Below are 18,108 nucleotides of genomic sequence, written 5' to 3'. Positions count from 1 at the left end.
CCCCGCAGTTATAAAGGAAGGTGCATTATTCTGCTGTCAAAAACAGATTCAAAACATAATAATGTATCTATAGCAATCAAACATATGATGTAAATCAGCGGGTCCCAATAGGGGGGTGCCGGCCCACAAGGAGGCCTCAGCGAGCTCTGTAGGGGGTCACATCATATTTTTACAGGTTTTTTTTAGCAATGGACAATTAGGAGAACAATCTAGTTTATTTTATCCCCTGGCCGACCAAAAAATTGGACAAATTTGTAATTTGTCCTTAACGAAAAAGACTTATAGTGCAGCTAATAGTATAATGACCCAAGCATACTGAACCCAGGTAAGGAAGCTCCAAACATTTCGGGTCGCAGTGCTAGCAATGCTGGAATCACGAAATGTAGGAAGCACCAAGATAGTTACCAGAACTATGGTTTTATTCTATTTTCTTAAAGCAAAGAGTCACTGATGCAGCCACAGTGCAATATCTGCGCATTATTTTAAAGGCCAAAGGCTTATGTTTTCAGTTACAAATGGCCTACTGATGTTTTGCTTTTATATAAATTATTTGTGCATAAACATATCTAGATATATTGATAAACATAGCGTTTATTTGCAAACATTTTTTGTCATCTTTACTGCAAAAAATGTGAAGGGGGACCTTACAATATTTTCCGGGGGAAAAGGGAGTCTCTCAGGCAAAAAAACGTTGGGAACTACTGATTTAAAGAACATCAATAATAAAAAACATGACAAATAAACATTATAAGATATTTTACTAAAGTAAAAAAAAATATTCTTGCAATATTCTTAGCCAAACCAAAAGAGGACGCATCTGTAGAATCACACAAAAATAGTTTCCCTGTATTCCAGGATTAACCATGATTCATTTCATGACTCCAAAAGATTAAAAAAAAAACATATGATGCTTAAAACATACATACATAGACATGTAACTCTGTCTCTGTGTAAAGCTCTAAACCCTAGTATGAGTACATAAACAATTTTACTTTTAGAAATGCTTACTACTGTCCAATAGTCAATAGTAAACACCAAAATAAAAGTTTGCTGTGATGACAATTAAAGATGATGATTGCTTTTCTAACATAAAACAGCAACATATATAGTGTAGCAGTGTAATTACACTATAGTAGATTTGTATATGTCCTATTAATAAAGCCATGCCATACATAAACAGATTTGTTATTTAAATATTCTATTGCAATATCATTTTCACACACACTAGTTTACATCACATTTTAATAAGCAGCACTACCTATTGATTAAATCACACAAATGTGCAAAATGATGTGACATTCTGTGTTATTGAGTAAATACGGTAAAAAAGCCTGTCTGCTTTATTTATTATATGGCCCTCAACTTGTCATTGACAGATTAAAAAATGCCACAATACGAACGCAAAATCATTAATTACATTAAGAAAACCACACACACTCAAACTAAAATAAAAAACAGGCATTTCTGAATGTCTGCTTTAGGTTCAGCTAAGTGTAACAAGGCTTTAACTTGGTCTCTGAGCCATCTTAATGCTCAGTATGTGTGTATGCGCATACTAATCCCTCACTGAGGAAAAAATCACAGTTGCAAAGTGGACAAAAATAGTACAGCCTGTGTGATTCAGCAGTGTCTGATGACTCTTATACATAATAAGTACTAAAATTAGCATGTATCCATATTCAAATCCTTAAAGGTCAAGCAAAGGTGTGACACGCAGTCAAACTCCCACCACATCATAGCCTCTCCGCATTAAACACTCCATCTCACATTTATCCTAATGGCAGACAAAGACTAATCCCGCACCAATTAAAAGAACTCTAAAAACACGTGAAGATTAACTGTTAAACTATCCAAAGGCTCCATTCATCTACAAAAGTTACTCTCCCTTCCCAATCCAGACACAAAGACGTTTCGAAGCTCCTTTGTTTTTTGAGCACTAGGTCATCTTCACCTCTCACAGACACAACAACACAAATGTTACCAGGCATTGTGAAATCGGACATGGCAACATGTTGTCCGGTTATAAGTGGAATCGAAGCATTTAAAGGGAGGTATTGCATTCCTGGAGAGCAATACTGCAGTAACTTGAGAGGCAATCAATCAGACGCAAAGCTTTAAGTGACTCTGAGCCTCACCGCCGTGATTCAGTTAGCGGTGTAGCGTAGGCTGTTGTTAGCGCATTTGGAAACGACTCATTATCATCATCATTCTAATAATAGTCAAAGCTCTTACTATACCAGCAATCGGATGTTTGCGCTCTTCCCAAGTTATTAAAGGCCCTGTGGTTTCGGGCTTGAAATAAAAGCACGATTACAATGTTTCTACAATGCAAACTGGGTTAGTTGGAGATGTTAAATCTCGGGCGCTCTTTTAGCAGAAGCAATTTCTGATGGCCTCCCAGTTAAATACATAAAAACTAATTGAAAAATGCTCTTGTATGCTGAGATGTGTTTGTTCTGAGCTGAAGCTGTTATCTGCATGGCTTGATTAAATTTTTCATGAGCCTGACCCAGTGAGTAATACAGGCTGCTCTCTCTCGCTCCCTTTCTCCTTCTTCCTTCTTTTCGTGCTCTCGTCATCTCTCTTTTTTCCTGCATGTGCTTCTCTCTGTAATCCATAAATGAAAAGGCACTGACATGAGTGGGGAAATGATGAAACAAATCAAATAAGTGGCAAAACTCACTTTCAAGTGCTTGTTTGCTTTGAGACCGTCTTAAACATTGCATAAATCACATACGAGGGTATGGATAAAAGTTACTCTTTTAGCAGACAAGAAATGTACTATAAAACTTCTCCTATCGAATAACTGATACTAACATCCATTGAATATGGATTATATGTTCTTAAATTAACAGAAATCACTCAATTATGTAAAAACACTAAAATCTGACACTATCACAAATCTTCATCTGAAAGCTGAATAAAGATTAATGTGAACTGTTTTAGGCTAGGTCAATATTATGCCAAGAAATATTTGAAAATCTGGACTAGGCATGGGGTATAAGATTCTGACGGCATGATAACCTTGGATAAAAATATCACGGTTTTACGGTTTTGTGATTATTGCTCTAACATTTTTTTTTTAAATGTCTGGGTAAAAAACTAAACTTTTCCCCCCTCGAACACAATATATTTTATGTTGACAAACATTTAAATATTTTGGAGCAGTAAACATGTCAGGCTAAATAATTCAAATGAATCACTGACTTCTGCTGTCATGATTAGTTTCTAAAACATTTCTTTACAATTTAAAATGCTGTCTTTGGACATCTTTTCTGCTGGAGATACTGCTGTCCTAAAAAAAGTAAAACAAATAAACAATAATAAAAAAAAAATTTTACATATACTATAGCTATAACAATTTTGGTGGTTTAAAACCTTGACTTTTTTTACAAACCGCAGTATACCTTGAAAACGGTTATATCGTCCCATGCCTAATCTGGACTCTGAGCGTTCAAAACAAATTACAACAATTAAAAACAAAACTTTAAAGTTGTCTATATGAGGTTCTCAATGCATTTAACTAATACAAATAATAAATTTAGTTATGATATAATTTACAGTTGGAAATTTACTAGATATGTTCACGGAAAATGACTTAATATTCTACTGATTTTTGGCATAGAAAATATAAACTTTGCCTAAAATAAACCTGTGAAAAATAAGGCTTTGTGCTTCAAGGTCACAAATGAGAAAGTCTGTATATACACTAGTATAAGAATGTCCCCTTGCACCCCCAACATTTAAGATTAGTTTTAACAATTTGCAAATGCAGTCTCTATCAATTCCTGACTTCACGAGAATGGGCCTTATTTACTTTTATTGTACTTATTTATTACAAATTTCTACTGTGATTTACAGAAGACACCCATCAATTGTAATTTAGCATAACAGTAGTTTATACACAGCCATAGAGAATATTATTAGACTTTCCACCATCCTTCAAACCACTTTTTACCCATTTGTCAGTATTATTTTTAATCAGAATCAGTTTGCTGTTTTATTCTTTCTATTTCTTTAAAGTAGACATATGCATTTAATATGCTTTCTATAATCATTTTTGTTGATCAAAAGGCAGAAGTTACATGTTTATTCCAAATAGTTTTGCTTGGAAAATATCATTCACTTCAAAATATATAGTATTAATATCATTATCATCATCACGTCAGTAGTGTTAACACCTGTCTCAGATCATGTGACTGCTGTCAGAGGAAAAAAAAAAGCCATTGTCAATCACATCTGGTTAAACCTGTATCTTCAGTGATTTCAACAGAGCAACTTTTTTAAGACACCAGGCCAGGTGTAAATAGGGTTCAAGATAAGATGCAATGTTATGTATTAGAGTCTATTTCAAAATACAACCTAACATCACAAGAGCCATTTTCATGTCTTTCTTAATAAATACAGATGCCTCTAGTATAATTTCACAAAGCATCAGATAAAAAAAAAAAAACTTAAAATCAATCCTAAGCAAATTAAAATAAAAAAAACTAGTTAATATTGTCCTCTTGCAGTGTATTTTTAACCAAATAAACTTTTCTAGTCATCTCAACTCAATCAGTCAAACTTACTAAAAATATTAAGTTAAACGTATACCTAAAAAAATAGTTGAAACCTGAATAAGTGATTAACATTAAAGCAATATAATTGCCATATCATTTTACAGTGTGAATACAAACATTGTATGTGTAACACGAAAGCTTCAAAAACTTTTAGCAAAATAAAAAAAATAAAGAAAACCATACGAATAGCATGAAACTCTTTCTAGCTTAACTGATTATAAACTGAAATATTAGACCTTCTTTTCCACACACTGGAATGAAGTGTGGATTCACATCACATAAACCGTGTTTACATGATGCATTTTTGCAAGGCCACAGTTTCCACTGTGATTGAAACCATGAGCAGAGCCACGAATACCTTGCGGCGAGAGTCTCTCTGCAAAAATAGTCAAATGAACAGCTCTGTGAATTAGCCCAAACAAGCAAATAAACTTGATTTCCCAAACTAAAACTTTTGACAAGCTCGTTCTTACACTGTTCTTACATGTATTGCCAATCCTGTGTGACAGGGATTAGAAGATTTTTTTTTTTTTTTTAAGTACAAAAAGCTGAAAGCACCTACAGTATACCTAGTCAAAAGCATTAATCAAAAGGCAAAGCATTAATAAATGGCAAGTCCAGGCTGCAGGCGACGTCAGTAGAGTTCAAAGGGATACAAGATATTGACAGTCCTGTCACAGCAGAGGCGTTTGAGAGCCCCTACCTTCTCTTCTGTGTGACTGATGCCCGCAAAGTGTTGACAGATCACTACAGATTTATCAAAACACACTGAATGGCACAATAGTTTGCATAACAGTTCATATTATTCAAACACAAAATGTGCGTTGGATAATTAGCATGTCTGCACAAATCTGCACAAACGAAACATAACTAAAGCTTTGTTAAAAGGCTTATCGAAGAGGAAACCAATGAGAGGCACAAAAGGAACTATAACTATAATAGGGACTATAATAGGCCTTTATCATTGCATCACCAAAGAGTAATAGTCATTATTAGAAATAAAATACTATAATTATTCAAATATATTTTGAAATAGAGAAAAGTATTAGTTATTAATTAATAATGCTTAATCAGTGTTAACATGGGTTAAAAATACAAGCACACATACACACATAAACACACAGACACTATTTGGTGGATTGAGTTATGTAGAATGCTGATATTTGATACACATACATATAAAAAAATTAGCTATTATTATTATTATTATTATTATTAATATTTAGTAACATTTTATATTAAATCAAGCATGATTAAAAACAATAAAACATAAAAAATAAATATAATAAACATCAGCCATTTATTAATCTTTATTACAGTTCTTGTGTAAATAGACGCATATATTGTACCTATATATTCTTTTTGCATATCACTGTGCTTATTTTCTATTACTCATTGACCATTAATGCTAAGATGCTACATACACACACAAACAAGCATGTATTTTCTTGAACAAAGACACATCATATGACATGACACACACGTAACCTCTCTACAAAAGCAAAGTGAATGATTTTCAGTAAGTTTAGCCAGTATGTCTGTAAACAATTTTATGCCATGATGATCTAGAAAGAGCAGAAGCTTTAAGAGAGAGAGAGAGGCAAACTTGGCATCTCGTTTTCTCAATTTTGGGGGATCTGGAAGCAGGAGATGCTAGGAAAGGCAAGACTCATGATCAGGAAATGTTCGGGGATGTGCGCCCATGTTGATGTTGACAGCCAGCCCTTCCGGCTCAGTGGGAGAGAGAACCATCTGTCCCAGCAAAGGGTTAATCCACAACACAGATCCCCGATTCTAGCGATTTCCACCCCACATATTCCCATTAGCAAAATGGAGTTGCTTTCTGGAAGCATATCCCCCCAAAAAGACCTCCAGTTGGGGATCCACAGCATTAGCATTCACAAACTCCATCAAATCAGTCCAGCAATGTCTGCGCAGAAACAACCGATCAATGCATCAAGACATGCCATATAATGCCCTGCCGAAAATATCGATCAATGCACTGATGACCTGAGAAGATTTGTTCTGATGGACTCACCGAAAAACTGAGCTTAAACAAGAAATAACATGCAATATAACCGGGACTGTTCCAGGGTTTAGGTTTACTCGGTTCAAATCATCCAGATCAACACATAAGCCTTAAGACATCAGCAAAATTCATTTCAAGAGCAAAAGAATGAGGCTTTATCCTAGACATGCCAACAAGACACAGAGAATCATTGCAAAAGAGCATCTTTTCAGAGCTTCTGTGAAAAAGCGAGCACAGACAGAGATGCGGCTGGAGACAGCGGCTGCGGCGTAGAGACAGACATGAGCCTGGTGTGAGGGGGGCTGGGAGAGAGACGGCTGCCACACTGCTGAACTCCAAACATAATGGCCTCCAACACGTCAAGTGACCACAGCTTAATTCAACCTCCACTCGCTCAAGCAGACAAACACGTACGCTCGTGCTCCAGCGGCATCTCCGGTGCACCATTTTACCATCCCCAACAAATCACATCCTCTCACATCCGTCAAGATGGTCACATATTCAGCACATACAGAGCTTTCTGTCACTCTTTTTGCATCCACCCCTCCTTCAACAGACCCCGGAAGACCAAGTCCAGGTGATATTTGAGGTAAAAAAAAAAGCTAAATTACCTTAGCGGAGAACCTCTGAGCCAACACCTCCAATGAAAGCAATCCACAACAAGGTCTTGCACAACAAGAGCAGAATCCAATGGAAATGAGCAGAAAAAAATCCCAGAATCCTGTTCCGGTGAGCATCAGACGCCTGTATCTCAGCTAGCCCAGTCTGCCATCCCTCCTCCTCCTCTTCCTCTCGATCTCTTTCTCTGTAAAGCAGTCGTCCAGCCCAGCGTTGAAGCTCAGCCAATGTGAGGGGCTCGCACAGCAAACACCATCTGAGCTAAACGTCTTCAGGCTCACACTCATCCACCACCGCCCGCCCACCTCTCTCTCTCTCCCTCTCTCTCTCTCTCTCTTCACCACATCCCCCCTCCTCCTTCTCCAACACACACTTGCAGACAGATACACACATGGTTCCCCCTGCAAACAAGACGTTTGCACAACTCTCTCTCGCTCATGCAAGTACGTACACAAATACGACGTGACTAAGGCAATCAAATGGTGGGCTAGGATGGGGATTAAAGGCTGAATACGATTTAGCAGATAAAAATCGGGCTGGTCAGGCCAGCCATGTGCATGAATACAATACTATTGTTTAACTCAAGCAGAGCACCGGGGCATTTGGCACTTGAGGGGGGTTGATGGAGAGGGCAAACACATTTTGGCCAGAGTCATTTCCCACATTTTATTAAGCCATAACAAACAACAAAGACTTGGTCTGGGACGAGGAGGCTTTCTTTAGTCTAAAGGAATCATTTACAAGTATATTCCTCATTAATCCTTTCTAAATAAATGATACTGATGGGAATGTGTTCAATGTATTAAAAAAAGAAAAAGGAAAAATGTTTTCGAAATGTGAAATGTTATGACCACCAAAACTTCTCTTATGATGATGTCAGTATGGTCGTGTGGGTGGGGAAACATCCAACAACACAGTTTGTGATAACACATGTCCAGACTGAACAATTAAGGCTGGTCTATATGGCTGTGGCCTGCCTTGCATGTAGCCATGCATTTAGATTTCTGCGTGCTGTTTGTGTTGCTCTGCAATAACACTTTCGAAATGCAAGCTGGCAGTAAGTTTAAATGTTGCTCTGTGTCGAGTTTCTTTGCAGGTGTTTTGTTTTTTCTAAACAATACCTTAAGTAACTAAAACTCACTCATTCTGAGGCTGGAACCGGCGGACGTGCAACAACTTTAATCATAAGGTAAACAAAAATCAAATGTTTCCATTTGGAGCTCCTTTACAGGACTTGCCCCATCGGGCAAGTGGCTCTCAGCACCGCCCACACTCATCAAAGTTAACCAAGCCGACCAATCACAGAGCTTGCGCTACGCATCGTTGCATTGTGTAGTTTGATTTTTTGAGAAATGCGCGTCAGTTTCTGTGTCAGCTATGGCAAGGGGTATGCGACCACACAAAGGTGCCTTTTGTGTTGAAAGGCACCTTTTTTCAATGACGGCCACAAGTGTTTAGCGCGCTGCTTGTGCACCCTGCACGCCTTGCATTTTAACCACCTGCTGTGCCTTACATTTTTGCTGTTTGCTGTTCGATCTCAGTAGAAAAAAAGCAAGTTACGTCAGTCGCGCATTTCATTCTCCAATCAAGTGAAAGCAGAGACGGGGTTTCCGTTGAGATGACTGCAGTGTTTGTGTTGTCAAGACAGCTATGGAGACTTTATTAAGTTAAAGGAGAGACCTGTGGTTGCTGTTTTGAGTTATCTGGAGCTGTATGACTTCACAAATCTTGAATCTCACTATATTATTAAATATTAAAATTAAACCATTATAAACAGCGACACACACACACAATACCCAGCTAATTCATTCATTGCCTAGCGACATAAAAAAACGCACCAAGCTGCTTTTTTTCTTGTCAGCAAAAAAGGCAGTGTGGTGCAGCTCAAGTTTTCAGAAAAGAAAAGTGCATTCACGATCTGCTCCTTATGTTACATACATCATTGTACATGTTTGGAATGCCATGTTTTAATATTTGAAATTATGTTGTTTTTTTATCCTCTTTATTTTTTATCCTTTCTATGATACGCTGCATTGACACAATCTACATTGTAAAAAGATAAATTGGATCGAAATTTGAATCGTGGGAGAGCATGACAATGACGAGTTATAATTTGAGGTGAACTTTTGTTTATTTTGTTCAATGTTTATATGACATGTTGATCTCCTTAGACTAAATTCACACATTACTCTCCATCTTTCAGTTGATCTTCAAATGTGCGTGTGAACTTGAAATTAAATGAAATCAAAAGAATCTGCTTTTGAATGGCCTTTTGACCACTAATAACCACTCAACAAAATTACTTCCCTCATCCATCAAACAAGTCCCATATTTCTTAAGCAAATCTCTCAAACTCTCTCTGTTTCTTTCTTAACCCTCAGAGCTGAATGATTACGGTGGCAAAATGACAAACACGCATCTCCAGATGAAACCCTGAGGAAATAGGCCAGAGGTAATGACAGAAACAGTGTGTCGTTGAGCCTGAGTATGAGCTTCTATTTCTGGGTGGAGCTCAGCATGAATCATCTTCTTAGCCCTGTGGAGCTGTGATTCTGGGTTTAAAGCTCACCTTTTACATAACATCAAACTTTCAACCAAAGACAAACAGCAGGATCACTTCATTATGTAAAAACAGAAGGTGAAGGCCTTAGACACTAAGAGTAATTTTATTTTTAATGTACAACTATTTAAAGGCACTCATGTATATAGTATACACCATTTGTTACTGTGCCTGCACACAGGCCTTTCATAGAAAAACCTTGTTGAACTTCTTACATGCAATCACATGTTAGAATTGCAAGTGAAATGCATGTGGAACACATGAAGAGACATGGTTTTGGAACATTTTCATGTGAAACCGGTTTCACTAAATCACATTTATTTCAACACGCAATGTTCCTAAACTATGTGTCACATGTTTCATCTGCTTTACATGTGTTTCATTTGATCTCATGTAGTAGGCACCTGCACACTAGAAATATTTATCATCATCCAGTGTTAATGCTTTCTCTCTCTGGAACTTATAGTTGATGAGAATATTCTATTCGCAATGCCACTGTGAGTATTTTTTAATCCTCTTAATAGGCCATCGATTGTTTTTGCCATCTTCAGTAGTGTGTTGTTCTTGTTCTGTCTCCTCTATTTCTTTTCTGACAATTAAATATCAGTCAAAATCAGTATTGACAACTATGGACAAACTGAGTAATGCATAAATAAATCAAGGCACTTGTGCGAGCTGCAGATACACAGTATGTGTAGTTAAACAAATCTGATGCAGGTAAAGTATGTGTGCTATATGTGGCCTTTGGACTTCTAAAGATTGCACCTTGAGCAGTTTTCCAGTCATGTGTACAGGGATAGTTCACTTAAAAATGAATGTTCAGTCGTTTGTTTATCCTCATGTCATTCTAATCCCTTTCTTTCTTTTGGAAAATAATAAAAGCTATTTTGAAAAACAGTCAAGTCAAAGTTTGTTTTGGACTCCTTTGAGTATTTTACTATATGGACAACATTCTTCAAATGGTCAATTTGTGTTCTACTTAAGAACGTAAGGGTTAAGAATGGAAAAAAAAAATGACTTTATTTTAGGGGAGAGCAATTTTGTCACCACTTTACATTTGCATTCATGCGTTAAAATCAAATATGAAATGTATGACACACATGTAAAACAAATATGGGATTTTGTAATATTTTACAAATTATTACATATGACCCCATACAAACAAATATGGATCTAAAAGTGTAAATGTAGTCACACTGGTTTAAAAAAATCCTCTAGTTAGATGCCCTATGTTAGGTGCCCAAACTTTTTTGTATGAAAGGAAAAAAAAAATCAAAAACATTATTAGCCATTGGCTAAAGATGCATACATTAAACTATTGTACATTAAAGTTGCCATGGGTAATTTCCACATATTGCCATAAAGACATAATCACATTTATAAAACAGTATAGTTCAGTACTCTATACACTAGTCAAGCAAAAGCTGTCTTTGCCTTGATTTGCTCACCAACGTTTCTGCATTGTCCTCTTTGCAGTGTATATACATTTTAAACTAAATCTGGTTCATTTACACCATTTAAACTGAAATATTTAATTTCAGTTTTCTTGTAGCTTAACAATAAAACAAACAAATAAAAGTTTACCTTAAATTTGAAAATGACAATCTCCAAACCATTCTCAGATGGTATGGCAGGCCAATTCAAAGGTTACCATAGGCCAACTTTGGCCCTAGTTTGGGTATCTTTGCTCTAGAACCTTGTTTACAGACGTATAATGCGATTTTAAAATGTAATTACAAATGCAAAGTTCATGTGATCAGTTCAGAATGATTGGCTGAGTGTTGATGGAATGAGTGTAGATGCCATTCCATGTGGACAGAAACAACTGAGTACTAGGCTGAAGACACTATAGTAATTTGTAGTAATTCCAGCTTTTGATACTGAAGAACATCTTAAAAATGGGCAAATTGCTTCAGATTCCCCAGTCCTGGTCTTTCTTGTTCTAGAGCAGCACATGAATGGAGTGGTTCTCTGAAGAGGCATTCTTCTCCTTTTGTTCCAACAACCTCTTTTAAAATCCACCCATCCAAAGTAGTGCCCCCTGGACAGGCCTGATGCTGGTCTCTAGTTTGTCCACTCTCACGGTGATCAACACATTCTGAGGGCGCTTTTGACTTGCAAATGAATTCACAAAATGCTTTCGAATACAGAATGTCAAGTGCTGTGAGCAAATGGGCATTTCAGGCCAAGAACAGTCAAATCGCAAGACTCGTCTACGCTGAACAAGGTGTTAGCCAAAAAAAAACATGGAATGGGATTCAGATACTGAACATGCCCAGATTTTCGTTGAAATTTCTCAGTATGCCGCCCACATATGCTTGCTCAGTGATATCAAGCTTAAGCTGACATATCAAAATGGAGCCTGGAAACACAAGACAAACCCAAACACAGAGCACCAGACTTCCAAATAACCGAAATAAATGCCTTTCAGACTAAACAATGCACCCTGCACAAAAATCCAGACACATACTGTCAATGCTTAAACTCACCCTGAATGTTCGCCCACCCAACTGAAAGCCCTCGGCTCCCTGCAGGTATTATCTCTTTTCTGTCTGCTAATCGTAGCTGACTTGCGACCAGGGTGCTCTTCAGATCTACCCTGTCTCCAAGCCTGTGGTTGATGAGCGCTGCTTGTTGGCAGACAGACTAGCACACATGCTAAATGCTAATTAGCTAGCTACCACAGACATGGATGTCTGTGAATGCCCTGTTCATGACATTAACTAAAACAAATGATCCAAGTGTTTCTTTACTCTTACACAGGACTAGAAAACATCTGCTTTTCCCTGAAACAATGACAGTTGCAAGTCACAGACTGAATGAATACGCTCTCTCAGATGCAGAGATCTACCTAGCAACAATGTTTTGTGATGCCTAACATAAGAAGACAGCATATGACTGGGCAGTAACCTGTCTGAGGCAGCATATGAGGGATCCACAGCGCGCTCGGTGGTGCGAAGGGCAGTGACAAATTGAATTTCGCTGCTCTGGCTCGACGCTAAGCGCTTTTGTTCAGGTGGCGAGTTGATCATTGCTCATTACATCAAGGGTGATGGCCCTTCGGTGCACCGTACTCCCTCTGCCACATCATCATTCCATCACACACACACATATATGCATGCATACACAAGCTTGCAGAGGAAAAATGAGGACCGTGCCCCAAAGGGACTCCAGACAATGGCTTGAAAATAAATCATATTGATGAGAAAGTTCCTCAGCTAGGAGCCATCTGTCCCTGTGAATGAGATGTGACTGAAGGGTTCGATCTTTCGCTCTCTTTTTTTCATATTCTTTCCCCTGACTCAACCCCACTACAACCCCGACCCCACCCCCACAACAACCCCACCCCCAATCCAACCCTTTAGCCTATATATGAGGCACGCACTAAGTCCCATACATCACCCACAAACCCTCTAATCCATTGCACGCATCTCGGAGATGGCACGAAACGAGCCCGAGAGCGTGCAGAAAAAAGGATAAGACGGACTTGCCTCGCTGCGGTGCTGCAGCCTCCGGACGGTAATCCTTTCTTTCTTTCTGGCAAGAGATCGCAGCGGCAACCTGTCTTCAGCTGCAATCCTGCTGTCTGCTACCGAGCAGAAAAACAAATGGAGGGATGGAGGGAGCGAGAGAGCCGAAGAGGGGGTGTGGAGGGCGGGGGGGTGTGGGGATGCAGGAAAGAGGAGGGGAGCAAGAGAGAGGGCAAGCAGGGGCTGGCTAACCACAGGGAGGCTTAAATAGACTGATGGATGAAGACGAGAACTCAGGGACTGAGAAGGAAATGTGGAAACACTGAGGGAGGGAGCGCCGTTTCAGCTGCATCTGTTGTGTTGACGGTGTCGGCGATGGGAAAAGCTGGAGCGCTAAATGAGGGAAAAAGACAAAGGGCACAGCCTTTTGTTCCTCACTATTACATCACAGGACAGATATCACAGGAATGAAATGTATACGCAAGGCCGCAGAAGCACTTCATATGCACCTTTTTGTAGCTGCTAGAGCTGAGGTTTGGAGGAAAAAATGAGATAAACAGAAGGGGGAAAACAGCAGTTCCTTCAGACAAGTGCACTCTGAGATAAAGCAGCAGAATGAAATGTGCACCGGACATCTGGATTCATAGCTCACACAAGGACATTTTGCATTAGTAGCAGTTTATTTTAAGTCCATCTGTTTCAATGAAAGGCATATTTGTCGGCTTTCTCGAGAAGAAACAACGCAAGAAATTTTTGATCCATTCATGATTCATTACATTCAAGTGCCATGTTTTTAAGTTTTGTAAATAGTTTTAAAAAACTATTCAGTAGGATGAAAATATTTTTTTATGATGAAACAATAATAATAGTTATATTTACTATTATTATTATTGTCGATATATACAATAGACATCAGAATTATTAGCCCCCCTTTGAATTTTTTTTCTCTTTTAAATAATTCCCAAATCATGTTTAACAGAATTCTTGAGATTTCATTGGGACAACTTAATTTGTCCCCGTGAAATCATCAATTATTATTTATTATTATTTATTACAACTTAATTTATCCAGATAAACTTGTTAAAAGTGTTAAGTTAACTTAATCAATTTGTGCTGTGACAACTTGAATGAATTGTGTGGAATCCTGCATTTTTTTACAGTGTAATTAGCCTAGTTAAGCCTTTAAATGTCACTTTAAGCTGTATAGAAGTATCTTGAAAAAATATCTAGCAAAATATTATTTTCTGTCATCATGGCAAAGATAAAATAAATCAGTGATTATAAATGAGTTATTAAAACTATTACGTTTAGAAATGTGTTGAAGAAATCTTTTCTCCATTAAACAGAAATTGGAGAAAAAAATTAAAAGGGGGGCTAATAACTGACTTCAACTGCATTTAACATGTAACACTAAACTTTTAAATATATTATATTAAAACATGAATTGAAAAGATATAACACAACTGTAAACATAATATAAAATAATTAGTAATAATGTTAATAGTAATAGTTGGCTAGACATTACTGCATTAGATGCACGTCTATTACAGATGCTGTTAAACACAAAGAAAAAAATGTATAAATAAATAAATGCATACATATAGTCAAATAATAATACATAACAGTAATAATAACAATGGCTGCCCATAATTGTATAATTATGTATTTATATACACGTATATAAGAATTGTCTAAACAACAAAAATAATATAATTAATGAAAAATAATAAATAAGTGATGAGCAATTTGAAAATAATAGTGAAACCATTACTGCATTGTTTGTGCAAATAATTGACAGTGCTTTTAAAAATACTCAAAAGTGTCTCTGTTAATGTTTTCAAACAATTATATTTGGTTTACCAAAATCACACAAGTGTCAATTTCACATCGGTCACATCCAAAACAGCTTTTCCCAACATAAAATCAATCAGTTTTGCTCTATAGTGAGTCAACTCTTATCCTTTTGATTGGCATTATTTCTTTTGGGTTGTACAGTTTAAGAATTTCTACAAAATAAATTGTATACTGTCAACTCCGTAACTTTGTTCATCACATCCATAACCCATGTTTAAAAATATAATTCAGAATGTCATGATTCGCATTATTTAAAAAATTACTTTGTATAGTTTTTATTCTACATTCAGAAAATTATTTAATGAGTGCAAAGCATGACCTTCTGAATTATAATATTGACAAGATTAACACAACAAAAAATTGTTTAAAAACCGCGAGCGTACAGTGCAAACTTTATTACCTCATTAAAAATATTGAAAAAATGTTTACAGATTAATATTTTTCTGCTTCCATAACTCTGTGTTTAGTTGTTTAGGAAAGTATAAACCGATGTTTCAATATAATGCTATCATATACTTTCTCTGTCAATTTATGTTTTGAATGTTGTTATGTTGGAATTGCTCTAATACATTGATGAGCCAGACATAACTGTTTATTATATACATAAAAGAACAACCCCAATAACCATTGTTATAATAAATACAATTATTATTATTATATGAATGTAAATTATTTGGTAAACCAAAAAAAAATTATTACAATTAAATTATGTTGCCTGAAAAAACAGAACAAACCAAAAACATTATGACAGAATGTATGACTGAGCATTCGGAATCAAGTATTCCTTGATAACTCTCTGAATAAAAATAAAAATACAATCATTGTTACTGATCCAATAACACGGATTTGACTCAGTTCACAGTAACACTGACTCATGTCATGATTCAATAGACCTTCGTCAGTGTAGACGCACATAATGACAGCTGACTCTTCCTCTGTATCTGCAATTGCATTAGTGACACACAGTCCAGTCTCAGGGTCACATGCCTTTATTGTTACTCTCCTACACCCCCAACGCAAACACACATTTCTGCACACACTCCCAGCCACTGGCCACCTGGTGAGGCCACTATCAGCCCGGGCCATCAATGCACAAAAGAGACAGCTGCACCCCTCCACATTGGCCATGCATGAACACAACTGACCCTCACATGCATGAGCTCTGATCAATCCTGACTCATCGCTGTCATGTTCACCAGCTCCACGTCATGTACGATTATCAGGTAATTGACAGAAAGACGCTGGCTGCTCCATTAAAATGGATATTAAAACGCATGTGCTCTCATCATGTTAGCACCCCATCGAAACTAGCCGCTAGTTAAGAATAAGAAGTGCAAATGGGATACATTGTAATAATATCTGTTAATTAACTGTTTACGTACTTTGTGTTTTCCTTTTATTTACGCTTGTGAATTGAATTAGGAGATCTTGATCTCTGCTCTGTCCACTTTTGATGTTGAAGAATTCAACTTTACAGTTTAACAAAGTGACTTTTTATTGACATGTCTGTAGTTTGGGATAAGATATTGTTTAAGAAAAAATATATAGAGAACCAAGTTTGTAGAATAACAGAAAATGTACTGGCAACTTATTACCAGGTTCTTGCAGCATAATAAACAACACAGACCCAGACAATCTATCACTTTAAGCTATTAAAAATGTTTATAAAAGTCACTTTTTCAAACTTTTGAAAAGTCCAATAATCAGGGCTTGACATTAACTTTTTTGACCACCAGCCGCTGTGGCTAGAAGTTTTCCAACAATACTAACCACTCGCCATTTTCATTAGCCACAATTTTGTTGTTGGGAAATTATAAGTTGTTTTCAATCATGTGGTTCTGGTGATGTGCAAAATTCAGGTAGAGGGCAGGAGGTAAAAAACTGAATGAGAGACATAGTGAAAAGTCTGTATGTTTGCGATTTATACCATATTTATAAATAGGAAATAAGCACATATGCTGAGCATGATCCTTATATCATTAAGAGGGCTGAGTTTCCTACTGAACTATTATTTGCCTGTCATCGAGGTGGCATATACTGTATAAGCTATAACGTTAACGTTACATGAAAAATACTATAGTAAATACTAGTGTTTGGAAGTATACTATAATTACATGAAGCTGTCATAGTAATTATATTGTAGCTGTGGTACAAAACAACTGTAGTAATGAACAAATTATTCAATAGGCTTCAGTGTTGTATGCTTTAATTTTACACCATCACAATGCTCCACAGTTTCCACTAACAATATTTATTACAGTTTATCGGTTTACTGTTATACAGTGTTCTGTAACATTCATTAACAAAGAATTGTACACATTAAACACTCTATGCCTTTGACGGTGCAGAATGTTTCGTCGACATTACGGGGTTTGTTGAGGAGAAAACTGGCAAACATACAGTACAGCACTTCAGAGTCACACTGCTGGCGATCGAAGATTTATGCCAATTTAGCAAGATGAATGCATTCTGTACTGTACGGGAGACATGAAATGGAGGAGATTGATTGAAAATGGTCTACAGCCAATCAGGACACAGCCGATCATTGATCAGCTAATCAGGAGCCAGAACACAATGAACTGTTAAAAAAAAAAAAAGCATGTCAAATTGCACACAAAAAAAATCGGACACTGCGAGACCGCGAAAGCTGAACCACTTTATGGCAAAGGACCACTGCATATGTGCAAATAAGCAGCCCCAAGGATGTCAGATGTAAGAAAAAAAAAGTTGTAAAAAAATGTTTAACATTAATAATAATAAGTAATGTTTCAACAGATCACCATATTTGGTTCATTACTAAAGGTTCATGAATTACATTTCAACGTATTAACATAAACTGTTAGCAATTTCCTGTAGAACAGCAGCAGTTCACCGGTAACTTACTGAAAATCAATTACAGCACAAATACGGTATCTGTCGACACCAGTGGTGTAGTGGTTAGTGTGTCGACACATGGGGCTTTATTTTGACGGTTCATGCGCACAGGGCACAACACTTTCAGGGCGTGTCAGAACG

General features: G+C 37.0%; 1 protein-coding gene across 46 annotated transcripts in view; it reads right to left on the bottom strand.

Moving 5' to 3' along the window:
• Positions 1 to 18,108, bottom strand: part of magi1b (membrane associated guanylate kinase, WW and PDZ domain containing 1b) — a 228,228-nt gene that overhangs the window by 97,845 nt on the left and 112,275 nt on the right. For 15 of the 46 annotated variants that reach the window (XM_087272289.1, XM_087272270.1, XM_087272276.1 and 12 more), the window contains exon 1: positions 7,203 to 7,467. The gene's annotated coding sequence lies outside the window, so the exon portion shown is untranslated. 46 annotated transcript variants of the gene reach the window in all.

The sequence above is a fragment of the Danio rerio genome, chromosome 11 (genome assembly GCF_052040795.2).
Source record: "Danio rerio strain M-AB ecotype USA chromosome 11, GRCz13ab, whole genome shotgun sequence".
Taxonomy (NCBI): domain Eukaryota; kingdom Metazoa; phylum Chordata; class Actinopteri; order Cypriniformes; family Danionidae; genus Danio; species Danio rerio.
This window is presented reverse-complemented; position numbering and strand designations above follow the sequence as displayed.